We start from the raw sequence: 15,205 nt of genomic DNA on the forward strand, positions 1-15,205 counted from the left end.
TTAATTTTAATACCGTTCCACACAAACAATAAATGTGTCAATTCACCATGCATGGCTTGAAATGTTTTAAATTTCACAGGTCATTAAAGACCATGTTAATGATAATATTCACATGCCCATGATGCATGTTTGGCATAGCGCCACCAACTGGCAACAGAAAGAATGACAATTATCCTGATGTCACATGATCAATTTGAACATACTCCTCCTAGACGGTTTGTCAGATTCATTTGAAATTTGGCAAACATTATGCCAAGATTTCGCTGATGTTAAATTGTGCATGGATTTTGGAATGTTGTAATATATTTGATATGATTTTAATATCTCACCACATCAACAGAAAATCTGTCATAAATCACAGTGCATTGAATGAATGGTCTGAAACTTCTCAGGTTAATAGATATCATGATTATAATGATATCCAGACACCCAATGGGCCTGCCTGGCATAGCGCCACCACCTAGCCAAACAGGAAATGTGTCAGAATGGGCAATGCCTTAACTGATTTATTTGAAACCTATAAGTATACAATATTGGAAATCATTATTGTGATGATGTGCACATATGCCATTCAGATGGCTAGCATAGCGCCACCATCTGACAAAGCATGAAATGTGCCAGAAATGTTCTATGCTTTGAATGAATGGTCTGAAACTTCTCAGGTTAATAAATATTATGATTATGATGACATCCAGCCACCCAATGGGCCTGCCTGGCAGAGCGCCCCCACCTGGCCAAGCAGGTAAATGTGCCAGAAAATAACATGCAAAAACAAATAGCACACACATCAAATATGTACATTTTAATGCACCACGTCGGTGCTTTGTTGGATTCTGAAATGTCATGGGTGGCGGCCCGCAGGTGCTCGGGCCCGCCATTGCCTCTTGCGGCTATATTTTATTATTATTTTTCTACTGTATTCATTCATAAAAGCCCTTCTAGGGACACGTGTTAGCATTAACTATAAACACTATAATACCGGTACGTGCATCAGATAGCCATTTCAGTTTGTCTATGTATACTGTAACCCTATCAAATTAACTAGCAAATCAACTTGATATTAGCCTGTTATTATGTGTTGTTGTGCGGCCACAGCATCACTTAAACTAGCAGCCATGTCTCGCTGTTTATGGCACGACAGCTGCCCATACGTGTGTGTGAGGAGAAAAGACGCAAAGCTAGGGGCTAGGGGAGGAGGCAGTAGAAGAATGTTACTTCAAAAGAACACAGTCATTCTTAAAAGTATCGATACTAATAAAATCAGGTATTGACATTTTTAATTCCAGGGTATTGCAATACTTTTGTAGTATCATTGCAGCATGCAACACTAATCAGAATATGGATTTTCCAAACAGAGGGACCAGCATACTGGACCAAGTTTACAGTACACCAATATCCCAGATGCCTACATCCTGCCCTTATCTGGGTCTCTGAGATCCCATTTTCCTATATCTCACATTGCATTGAGAGTATTCTGACTGGCAATATCACAGCATGGCATGGTAGCAGAACCGCCCATGACCGCAAATCTCTGCAAAGGGTGGTCAGGTCAGCGCAGCGCATTACAAGGACTGAGTTACCAACTATTCAGGACCTTTACAGCCAGCGCTGCAGGAGAAAGACCAAGTAGATCCTCGCTGACCCCAGTCATCCCAGCCACAGTCTCTTCATCCCCAGCAGATACAAAGACAGTCTATCCACAAAGCACCAGGATCCTGAACTGCCATACTCCCATACACACAGACACACATCATTACACCATCCCCCCCCCCCCCACACACACATAATTAATCTACCTTTTTCATTACTACTTTTTAATTTATTCTTAAGTTGAGCTGGCTCATTACTGATGAATCCTGTTATGAATACAATAAACTTAAACTTGAAGGAATTTACACAGCTACAGTATGGTACATATACACAATCAAATAAAATAGCAGTTGCAAGTTGCAACATATATAATCAGAATGCACGTGGAACACATACAAACAGACCAAGAATGTGTACATATGGTAAATGCACCCTGCATAGTTGATGACCCCAGTTTAATTCAAATCAATTTTTATTCATGCTATTTGTAGTCAGCCCATGTAGATCTAGGTCAATGAACACAGGTGCTGTTCATTCTGCCTCAGCACAGCACAATTTTACAGCCAAACACAGTCTTACTCATACTGCATTGGCCAAAAGCACATACACTATAGCTCTATATTCTACTGACGTGGATTTAGGAAAACCGTTTAAAGGAAAACTTCATCAAATAAGTTGTAATCCTGATATCACTGTCTGTATATCTTATGTTGTATGAGTCAACCAAATATTGATTATGCTGGCCAGTTATTTCTATGCCAGTGGGCACAGCCTTCAATGATATTAGTGTAATAATAAGTACACAATAAAACACTATCAACCGACCCATAGGTATAGCAAGGGAATCCAATCCAGTAATGGTTTTGAATTCCATCAATGCCGTTTTAATGGCCTACATAGATGGAATCCAGGGCAAATAGACAATTAGAACGGACGAGTCCATAAAAAGCTGAAAACCTCATTACAGAAAATGTTTCATCCTTATGCATCAATTTCTATTTCAGAGTAATTTCACATCAAAGACACAATACATTATCCCTGCCAGGAAATACCATGACTAATCCTCTGCTTTTTCAACCCTACAAAAGTTCAGGTTTTCAGTGCTAAACCCAATGATTACATACAGTGCTAGGATTACAGTCATGTAAGCACACAAACAGTGTTACTGTTTAATATAGGTGTGTTTACCTTCTACAGGCTTTCAAAAAACATTATCCTAAAATGGAATTCTCATCCACACAGATGTGTCCTAAATTATCTGATATTCTCAGTTCTGGTAGTGAGAGTGAGAAGCAAGAGTGTGAGTGAGAATTCTTGTTTTCTGTTCAAGGATATATGTGCTGTATGTGTAATATTGCTACAGTACATGCTAGTACATACAGTCTTACCTAGAGTAGGGGTAAAGGCTTAGTCAGTGTCAATACATGAAAAGTTTGGATAAAGAGAAATCGAATAACAATAACCTAATTACAATTCCACTGAAATTACCTGGAAAGCAAAATGTAAAAAAATGATTTATGAAAACGTGTTGGAATGGAGGATATAGCGTTTGATAGTACCATTTGACAAATGTGCAAACTGATTGACATGATTTTGGTATGATTGATTGGAGGTCAATAACTTGTAAATTTTTTTGCACTGAATATTGTATCTATACTTCTCTCATTGTGTACACCAAGTTGATTTCCAACATGAACAAAACTGTCCAAAACTGACAAAAAAAGAGCCCTTGCCTATTAATACCATATAACGAGAGACTTCAGCGGCCGTTATCCTTACACATTTAATACAAAAAATGTATACTGCATTTGGATCACCCATGGGCTTAAATGGTACATTTCATACCAATTAAGCTCATGCAAGAATGTTGGCATATCAAAACAATTTATTTACCCTTTTAATTTTCATTATCTATCTGAAATGAGAGATTACAGGTTTAGTTTACTGATAGATTTCCCCAGTTATTGAAGGTAATTTCATGGTATCTGAAAAATAGATTTAGACTGGGTTAATGGATATGCTTACCCTACTTATTTCAACACAAAACAAAAATAAGATTATTTCGTATTTCTTCATTTGGGAATTGATCTCTATCAATTCTGAGCTAAGGCCAGACTGTCACCAGCCTTTCAAAGGCATTATCCCCTTGTGCAAACATTAGCTAACTCTACACTCCCTCACTCACTGAAAGTAGGACACTTCAAGGAACAGGAAGAAACTGAAGCGAGGAATCAATCCACCATCCAAAATCATTTCTCCCTCATGGGTTTCCAGAATAGCTGACCTTTTCTAATCAAACTCTTCTGTCTGTTCTGTCAGATATTATGCGTTTGATTTGATTGTGTTCTCGTATACAAATAGTTGTTTTAGTCTATGACTGTTTAAAAATAAGATATACTCTACATAGGGCCTATTCAACAGACGTGTGGAAATACTAAGCACCCACAGTAAGCCTCTTTAGTAACACACTAATAACCCCTTATTGTTAATAAATGTTAAGGATTAATGGATGTGATCATGGGATTATGATTATGGGTCACATTCTCACATGCTATTTTGGGCACTTCTACTCCTGTTAACAGTAGCTATAGTCCATAGTAGACCTCACATAAGTAATAAGAGACAGTTGAAGATATACTGAAGTCAAATTAGATGAATATTAGGGTTATTTAGGAAGTGAGTATTCAAAAAATTATGAACAGTTTGGATTTCATCATTACCTGTAAATTATTTAATGATTCAATAATTCACTTAATAGTGAGTCATAAAATGTTTGTTAAGAAAGATCAAAATAATAATGTGAAATGCAAGTGTATTAACTGATTTTGTCACCTTGCCATCAACATGCACAACACTACAGTACACTGCAGTAATGATATTTATGGTAAGCGATGTGACACAAGTGAAAGTGAACTTGAAATCTCCTGGTAATATTTAGTGTCCCACTCTGGCCTGGCTACAATGAGTTTATGGCCTCTGAAACCAGTGTTAATCCACACAGCATATCAAAACTTAAAGTTATTTTTTAATCAATTTTAGTCATAATTTGGGGATACTCTGGACAAAAGCACATGTTTGGTCTTTCATTGGGTCCTACAGATTCAAGCTGAAATAGGTGCCATTGTAATAGAGCATTTTTTATCATACAACATTTAACAGGCTGGTAAGGAAGGCTGGCTCTGTAGTGGGAGCTGAACTGGAGTGCATCACTTCAATATCTGACAAAAGGACCCTAAACAAACTGATCAACATCTTGGACAATGAATGCCATCCACTTTACAGCACTATTAAAAAGCAAAAGAGCTTGATCAGCTGGAGACTTCGCTCACTGCCATGCACAACTGAAAGGCTGAGGAAGTCATTTGTCCCCAGGGCCATTGAACTGTTTAATGCTTCACTAAAGGGAAGAGGAGAGATAGACTTCTCTGCTTAGTCTGTCTGCCTCTCCACCCTCTCCATGTTTGAGTACTGACTGCCCACTACTGCTTTACTACTGTTTTACTACTGTTTTACTAATGTCCACAGCCTAATGTTTTTACTACTGTTTTCCTGCTACACTGTTTTTCATGCTATATTAGCACACATGACCAATGGCTTCTGCTACAATACTGAATGGCTGTAACCCTATTACCTCAACCTGTTCTTGCACTGACATAGTTTTTTATATATTTTTTTTTATATTACCTTGTCTACATTATACTTTACTCTCCTATTTGTCCATATTATTTATGCTGGTCTCTAGACCTTATTATTGCACTGTTGGACTAATGTTGGACCCTCACCATGACACTCACTCTCTTGAGCACCTCACCATGTGGATTTTTTTACATTTAATTTATATAGTATATTTAGTATTTAGTTTTGTTAGTTTTTCTTATCTCCTACTGTCTCTATTGTACAGTGGAGTTTGGTTATATGTTTATACTTATATTTACCATTTCTGCTGTAAGTGCATGTTGTGTGTGATGTCTGTATGCTACTGAGACCCCCTGAATTTCCCCTTTGGGGATCAATAAAGTATCTATCTATCTATCTATCTATCTTAATGTGAGGCACTAGGAGTAAGCAGGGACACTGCAAAAAGTTGAATCTAACCAAGTATTATTACTTGTAATTATAACTTACAAGTAATAATAATAAATCTAACCAAGTATTATAACTTATAATACGGTCAACAAATCTGGTAATGTTTTTAATATGAAAAGACTTACCTAGCGCTCTCTCAAAAGATCATTTTGACTTAATTTAAGAAGACTTTGACTTATCAAGACAAATTTACTTAACGTAGTGGCAGAAAAAAAATGCTTGTTTTTAAGACAAATTTGCTGAACGCACTGGCAGAAAAAATAGCTTGTTTGAAGTCAAATGATTTCACGAGAAAGTGCTAGGTGAGTGACACAAACTATTTTTTTTTTTATCTTGATATAAGATTAATAATCTTGGTTAGATTTTATTACATAAGCAGTTTTTGGAGTGGGCAAAGGTGAATTTGGTTGAAAAAAGATACCACCATGAAACTTCCTCTGTTGTTTACATTATGAGAAGTATTTTTGTTTTTTTTAAATTGTATGTTTAATTATGCAAATGAGGCAAGCATCATTAAATATATGTGAATTTGCATACATTTCCAAAACAGAAATCTGAATATTGGACGAAGCCATGTTCAAAATTATTATGATTCCTATCTTTAGCTATCAAAGCTATTCCTATCTTTAGCTGTTTGGAGGACATTAAATCCTGGATGGCAGCAAACTTCCTCCAGTTGAATGGCAAGAAAACTGAAATGATTTTATTTGGATCCCCCACCACTACAAAATACATGAGTAATGCCTTTGGCCACCTGGCCCTAGGTGTCCTTTTTGACAGCTCTCTTAATTTTAACAAACAAGTCAGCTCTGTAATTAAAGCTAGTTTTTATCAGGTTAGAACAGTGGCTAAGCTGAAGCACTGCAAGTCATTATACACAGGCCTAACCCAATATAATTTAAACAGACTCCAGTTAGTTCTCCAGTTTTAGCTGAGCTTCATTGGTTACCAGCAAAATTTAGAATTGATTTTAAAGTTCTACTTTTTGTTTTTAAGGCACTCAATGGTCAAGCCCCTCTGTATATTTCCGATCTACTGTCCACCTCTACCGCCAGGTCACTCAGGTCCACAACCCAACAGCTTCTTGCCATACCCGAAACGCCTAAAAACCAGAGGGGACTGCGCCTTTTCTGTAGTAGCCCCTACACTCTGGAACTCCCTCCAACCCCATATCAAATCCTGTAACAATGACCAGCTTAAAGTCAAACCTGAAGACACACTTTTACTCTCTTGCTTTTAATTCCTTTTATGCTCTTTGGTTTTATCCTTCATTTTACACTGGTATTGCCTAACTTTATTCATTGAGTCTTGCACATTGTCTACATATTTTCAAGGCATATTGAACTGCCTTCCCTGCTCTACCTGTAAAGCACTTTGGGTCAACTGTTGTTCGTTTAAATGTGCTATACAAATAAAATGACTTGACTTCCTATGGACCCAAGGACACACCTCTGAAAATGTCATGCTTTTGTCTGGAGTGTCCCCATTTTGTCAAAAAAATTGTCAAAAGACTTTTGAATAAACACAATGGTGTTTGGTGTTAAGGGTACACTATGCAAGATTTTCACCTTAATATAACCTTTACGAAGCCATTTGATGGTTTGATTTCACCTAGCATAGCTACAGTATACAGCATAGACATAGCGATAAACATAGTCGTTAAACATTACCTTGTCAGTAGATATAGCTCTTTGGAAATTGTTTTTGCCTGTTAATAATCCTTCACCTCCACAACAAAAGCATTTTCATTGTGTAAGAGGGGATAAGACACAAGAAGTTTGCTATTTACAACCGCAGAATAATTATAAATTTAGCATGACTCTAAAGGGAGCTCTACAGTCACCAAAAACACCTAAACCTGCATAGTGTACTTTTAAAAGGAACATACAACACAAGCAGACGTCTGACCCTGTCAAATCCCCTGGGTCACACTCCACTGCACAACCAGAAAGACCCTCCAGCACTACAGATGTCAGCCAAGAGTGAGTACACCAAATAGCAACAATGAAATTCATTAGATCAACCATAGCGTATGACTCTTTTTGACATATGGTGCAAGTTAAAAGCTTTACATAGCTGATATTCTTTTTGACATATGGTGCAAGTGTAGAGCATTACATTTAATCCTGATACAAATGTCAAATTATCCAGAATTCATTTGGGCAAAGACCAGGATCTAAGATAAACAGAGTTTAATAAGGCAGACAAATTAGTCATATAGGAGAGTTTAACATAATTTCAGTTGGTGACTGGGCTTTTCATGTGCAAAATGTCGGGGCGGACTGGCAAAATAAAGCAGCCCAGGATTTCTTGTCAAGTGACCCCAACTTGATGAGCCAAATTTGAAAATTGGCACACTAATTGGCGGTGGTAGTGTAAGGAGCTGGGCTAACGTTACCACAGGTTACTCTATACAACCACAGGTGGCACTGTGGTAACTCTACACAAAACATATTAATCTCAATGGTGCATTTTGCCTATGTTCAGGGTGGAAAATAAAAAAGAAAGATTTGTATAAGACAAGTCAAATTGGTGTGTTTAAAAATAAGGGACCATGGAGAGTGAAGGAAACAATAAACAAAATCTTTGTATATTCCCACAAGGTGTTAAGGCGCTCTGAAAATGAGAACCAAAATGATTTTTCAGACTTGTGAGGTCTGCTGTTCAGACCCTGAAGGAATTTATGTTCTGTTCATTGCTTTTTGTGAGAGTGTTTCTACTTATCTCAATAAGGGAAATAAATTAAGAGCCTATGTTGAGTACAAATATGTCTTCTGAAGGCCTAAACAGAGCCCAGCCAAAAACTCCAATAAAAATTTGATCAACTTTGAGGGACAGCTATGACCATGCAGGATCATCCAGACCAAATGTGACGATTTAGCTACCTACTATTCCTATTTATGTACCAGCATGAGCCTCCTACATGGTTTAGTTCTTGTGCTTTGGGCTTGTGAACTTTGACAAAAGAGGCTGAACAAAATCGACACCCCCCTCCCCCTGTAAAATTGGCTGTATCTTGGAAAGTATTGATCTTACATAAAAGTCATTTTACAGTGTGTCTCCAGGATAACATAGGTACACCTGGCAATTTTTTCAGAATTTTTTGAGACCTAAGTGCGTGGGCCCTGGTTGAATTGACATGGAATGACCCATTGTTGTGTTGTGCTCTACTCTACATTTTTGCACTATAACATTACTCACACAATTCACTGTTACAACAATAAGATCTGTCGCATCTGTGCTAGTTGGTGCCTGCTTCTCCTCCTCCATCCCTCAAAATCAAATTCGAGATTTTAGCAGTCCATTATCATTATTTCATTTCACAAATTAACTGTTTCTTTTACCCATTAACAGTCGAACAAAGCTGGTGACCTGCTGATGACCTTTTTTCTTTTTTTTAAGCGCTCCATTTCAGCACCGCTGGGGCCTTGATACTTTGCTGTTGTGATGCATTTGTAAATGGCAAAATTCCTTCCTGTAACTACAGGTTACACCAGCTGCAGCTAAAATGGCTGACTGAACAGTTGTATCAGCAACAGTATATTGACGTAGTCGGGAAATAGAGGGGGAAAAACGGCCTTCAAAAGACCGCAGCCCACCCGGGAAATTCCCAATGGCAAGTCCACACCTGGGAAAGGCTGGAGCTTGCTCAAATGTAAGAGTATGCTTGGGTTCTACAGCTTAGTGGCTGGATCAGGATTCATCCAAGCAGTGAGCTAGAGCTAATATGGTATCTAATGAGATTCAGGGTCAGCATGTAAGAAGATGCAAGAAGAAGAAAATATTTTATTAATTTATGAATTCCAAATGATCTGCAAACCTTTATTCTCACACTCCAACAATTTTAAGAATGACGTTATAAATAAAGGACTCCCGTTATTGGCAGTGTTACCGACAGTCACCCTGTGTTTGAAGGACTTATAACTAGTGATGTGACGATCAGGGTTCTAAATTAACTTTTTTGATCACCAGCCAATGTGGCTGGTAACTTTTTAAAGTTAGTAGCCAATTAGAATTTCTACTAGCCATTTTTTTTTCCGGTGAAAATAAGAGAATTATGAGTTTATGAGATGAGTGTGACTGAAAGCATTTGATCATTTTATTAACATTTTCGACATGAATACATACCACAAAATATACACAGAAAGTGCAAACACTTCATTTCATGTTTGGGATGTCTACAATATCTATCTATCTATCTCTCTGTCGATATCCTCATCCCTTTATTCCTCTTCTCGTCCCCATAAGTCTGTCCCAACCACCACCGCATTTAGTTTAATCTTAACTTAATAAAAAGGAGATATTAATTATCATTGTGCGTGCTCAGAAGCGTTCTCGATTAAATGGAGTAGCATAGGGCCTACGTTCAAGTTGGATCGAAAAACCCAAAAAGTATCATCTTTAAGTAACATGCTGTTGGTGCATGTTGACATCATAGGCGCCGTTTTGGCGTTTTGTGTGTCGGCCGCTGTTGATTTCCTAAAGTGTTGAAATACACTACTTCTCAAGTTGATATAGGGCATTTAATTGTTTGAGCACCCACCGACGGAAACATAAATCGGCGCCTATGGTTGACATTGTATAGGCTAGTTTCTCTAACATCTAGTGAAAAACAGTTTGCAGTAGCCTACAGATACTATTTATTGGCTAAATGTTGGTCCCTCCTCTGTCTCTCGATGCCCTTTGCACAGGGCGTTTTAAAACTGAAAATTTTCGCCTAAGCATCTCACGTTCCATCTTCAGCTAACTCCATAGACAATAAAATAAACGATCTTGCTGCTTCAGGTTTTGCGCTTCTGACATGACATCATCAGCCCCCCACAAAGGAAATAGCCTACCTATAGGTTAACACAATGCGTTTTACGTTAATGTTTCGTTCTGGCTGTTCGTTCTTCTAATTCATTGTGTTTTCTGGTAGACGCTCCGTTTGTTTCCATGGTCTCTCGCGGGTTGTGGCTAGACGTAACAGACAGTGAAATATCGCAAAATCTCGACGATACCAGAGCCCGTTTACGGACGATATTGTTACTTTATTCCACTGCTTGGTTGAATTTCCCAATGTCCTACGTAATTTAGAACGACCATTAACTGTATGTTATCTGCACACCTATGAAGTAGATCCATTTTTTGGCCGTATCACACTTGTATATTAATTCGCCGAACTCGTTGTGAAGTTTAAATGAACTGTCACGTTGCATCCGAGCTGTAAAATGCAGACGTTCAGAACATTGCAACATTGTAGCATATGACGGAGGTGGCTTTTAGCTAGATGGATGACAGCAGGCTAAGTAAAAGCGATGTTTCAAAGCTAAAGTTCATCAGAATCTTGGGATACGCCCGCTTGACAACGGGAGAGATAGAACTAACGACTGGCCTTTGGCCGTAGCAACCATCCATTTAGAACTAGTAATGGCAGTTTGTCCTGTGAGTTGAGAAATTAGTTGATATGTGTCTCCGCTTCGCGTCGGGGCCGTTTTACAACCTCAACTACGAGGTTTAAACGGCCCTCCGCTTCGCGTCGGGGCCGTTTTACAACCTCGACTGTGCATTAACTTCTGTGAACATACCGTGTCGTCCATTATCCCTTACATAACGATGGCAGCTTTCTTCTCGTTTTGAGTTTTGAGAAGTACCTCAGTGATTACGAGGAAGAAACCATGACTAAGTTTACAGTCTTAAAGGTCCAGTATGTAGGAAATAATGGAAAATACACTGTAACCATTCCAAATATGATCACCATATGTTGTCAGAGAGTAAGGAAACACGATGAATTGAAGTAATGGCTTATTTGACAACATTACTCTAACCCGTAAAACCCATGAAAAAAAAAATTGTTACGAGGCGGAATCTCTTGGAATTTTCGTTTATGTTTTGAACGATTAATTCTAGAATAGCGTATAAATAATGGGCTAGCGCGTCCTGGTTGCCAAATTAGCAAAGGCCAACTGTCAACAGCTGTCAGTTATAGTCATGAACGCCTACAAGAGGCAGGCAAATTTCCAAAATTAAAACAATAAACAAATTAAGTGGATATCGGAGGAGCTTCCTGAGATGGTGACGTCTTCGTCAAACGAAGAATATCAAGTCTGACGCAGAGCTGGCCATATTTCTCCACAACAGGTAGCCTAGGCTAAACTTCATCTGCATCGCTAACTTCAGCTAAATATGTTACGTTGGTTAGAGAGGTATTTTTTGTTTTCACTGTTTCCGTAATGTGTAGCTGGGTCATGGTTGGAGAAACGTTAAAGCAGCTGCAGGACAACTAACGTTAGCTAAGTCTTCATTACATCTGGCAACCCAGAAGAGGCTCGTGTCTGGTAGTCTTGAGAACGTTCACCAGTGTTTTGATTTTGGCCTGCAGAACGTTCGGTAACAATCCTACAAATCGCACCTTTAACTAAAGACCGCAGTTTTGGTCAGGACGTATGCGCGAGTTTGTGTGTGTGTGTGCGCGCGTCTCCCTCTCCCTCCTGTGTCATATAATGTGTAATATAAAGGCCAATGTTATTATGTAAGCAACTTAAAAACTTAAAATTCAGATTGACAGAATCTCCTGTTTTCCCGGGGCGTGTGCGAGTGTGTTTGTGTTTTTTTAGAAGTGGGGTTTGGTTTGTAGTGGACACCTTCTGCTAACCAGTGCCTAAGGCTGCAGATTACAGTAACTGTAACTCTTTTCTGTGAGGATGGGCACTGGTTTTCAGCGGCCCTCACAACCCCACACCACCACCCCACCCCTTCGTGTGAGGATGGACACTGGTTTTCAGCGGCCCTCACAACCCCCCCACACCACCCCTTTCAAGTGTGCATATTGTATATAGTTCTCTGCAAACCTATGGTGGCATCATTCCTTCAGTGTGCATATTGTATATAGTTATCTGCAAACCTATGGTGGCATCATGCCTTCAGTGTGCATATTGTAGTTCTCTGCAAACCTATGGTGGCAGCATGCCTTCAGTGTGTCTTAAACAACCACACATAAAATGTATTATATTATATTGATATTTTATTGTATTTCTGTAAATGCATACTTGACTGTAGATAGATTTATGAGTAAAGTTACCAACGCAGGAAATGTTCTATTTTGTCAGAATGCACCAGAATGCTTTGTTTGTATGTGAAAATCACAAACCCCACCCCCCTAAAATTAAATGAAATCATATTGGACATATTGTGACTCTCTAACTCTTATCTTATGTAGCTGTAGAAGCAAGTCTCTCTGACGTTTCTGTTTCTGCACTACAATGGTACTGTTACCACACTGCACATAACTGTACTGTACATATCTGTCCATATGGTTCATACCATATTTATTCAGTTTTTATTATAATACATTCTGTTCACTGCATATATCTATATGATTCATAATGGTACTGCCAATACATTGCACGTATATGTAAGCCTACATGTTGTGTTCTCTACAGATGGAGTCGAGTCTCCGTGCAGAGGTAGATATTGCATGCCAGGTTTCAAAAGTTACGATCTTAGTCCAATCGTTAGCAGCTCCATCACAGCAAGTTATGGTCCATCCCCAAAGGGAAATGACAGTGTCCGTTGTGCAATTGAAGCAACTCTTTCACAACGATCCATAAAAATAGTTTTAAAAATAGTTTTCATTTATGACACGGATATCCATGGCTGAGACGTCTTTAATTATAAGTTCTCGTAACGCGGGGTAAAGTTAAACTTACGTGTCCATATATATTATACTTCTTTGGGACACCCGTGATCATAACTAAACTATTTATTTTGTAATAGTATTTCTAACATGAATTTATAACATAAAAGTGATGTTAATGTTCGCAAAATAGCTATTTTTCTTTTTTCCTTTGGAATATCCACGATCGCTTCCTAATTCCTGTCCTGAGCGGCGAGATTTCACTATCTGTTACGTAACTTCCGTTCTTAGCTGTATCCCATCTAGCCACAACCTCTCACGGGCTGGTTTCACCGCAAACTGCGTGCAGGCAATGGGCGTATGAAACGTAATCACATAGCATTACGGCACAGTGGTCATGGGAAATGTAGGAAGTACTGCCAGGGGATATATATCGGTGCGACCGAGAACAGAGCCTTATGTATCATGCATGCAATGCCTCATGCATCACCGGCCAAATTGGCTAGTAAGTTTTTACTAATACCCGCCAAAATGAATTTTTACCCGCATTTGGCGGGTTGGCGGGTGTTAATTTAGAACCCTGGTGACGATTGTGAAATTCTAGGCCGATACTAATGTTTAAAATAACAATTTGGCTGATATATCAATAGCTTTCATATATTTCATTTCTTTGATGATTTCGTTGCAAGGAAACAAAAATATTTGTCATCACCGTTCGTTCAGACCTTCTCATAATGAGATAAACCGAGCCGCCAACAGTAAATGTCATATTACTTATGCCGATAGGCTGATATTGCCTGTTACCAAAGTTAGGCTGATATATCTGTGCATCCCCACTCACAAAAGGTGAGCAATGTAACACCAATGGCTCTAATGTCTGTGATACGAAAAGAGCCACGCAATGCATTAATACTGTCCTGCACAAACCAAAGCTAATTTAACTACTGGGTAAACATACTGATTTTGCTCATTTAATAACACGCAACACCACCTTTCAAGTCACACCAAAGTCACACTTTAAGTGATCCTGCAACATGTCTTCATGTCAACTTATTTTACATTTCATGTAACTGGTCATGACCATCAGCACACTTCACTTAAAGTGCTACTTGTGTCATTAGTGCTGCACATGTCATAGTCAGTGGCAGTTGGTTGATATGCATTTTGCTGACATATTTGTGAAATTAAGATTTGTTTCAGTCCCAAAGTCATCCCAGAGTGATGGCTGACATATCTTCACTTTGTCTTTCGTAGTATATGGAATTAAGGAATGCCATATATCCTGTGGTCAAGCCAGACCTCAAGCACAGCATTATTTTCTTTGAAAAACTGTGTATATGTGTGTGAGAGAGAGAGGCACACACACACACACTGCCGTTGCAGTAATGTATGATGCATGATGTTTTGTTTTGTCTTTACACACTACTACGTACATGTATGCTTTGGCAATACAAATTGTATTTTTTGTCATGCCAATAAAGCTCAATTGAATTGAATTGAAATTGAATTGAGAGAGAGAGAGAGAGAGAGAGAGAAGCTGGGGAGAACTAATGTTGTACATGTATTTTCTGTGTGATACAGGCATAGGCAAAGACAAAAGGCAAAAGCCAATGTCACAATTCCTGTCAGCTATGCAGCGCAATGCTGACGTCAAAGGTGCAGAGGGTGTAGTATCTAGTGTGCCTTCTGCTGCTGAACTGCTCCCCTCTGTGCAATGACGCACTATATTTAGAATCATATTTAGCTCCCAAGGTTGTATTAGGAGGAGATAGGTGAGAGTGCATATCAAGCATGTCGATGTCATGTTATGTCAATCACCACAAACATAATTTTACGTCATCATAACAATGGTGTAGTGATTACTTTTAAATTCCTTGATCTCATCCCATCATAAGTTGACTTCCATCACTACTG

At 38.6% G+C, this 15,205-nt stretch overlaps 1 protein-coding gene across 2 annotated transcripts in view; it reads right to left on the minus strand.

Annotated features, from left to right (window-relative positions):
• The window catches only part of LOC125302642 (metabotropic glutamate receptor 7), a 288,880-nt gene that overhangs the window by 38,960 nt on the left and 234,715 nt on the right, over positions 1-15,205 (minus strand). The window lies entirely within an intron of this gene.

The sequence above is a fragment of the Alosa alosa genome, chromosome 10 (assembly GCF_017589495.1).
Source record: "Alosa alosa isolate M-15738 ecotype Scorff River chromosome 10, AALO_Geno_1.1, whole genome shotgun sequence".
Classification (NCBI taxonomy): domain Eukaryota; kingdom Metazoa; phylum Chordata; class Actinopteri; order Clupeiformes; family Clupeidae; genus Alosa; species Alosa alosa.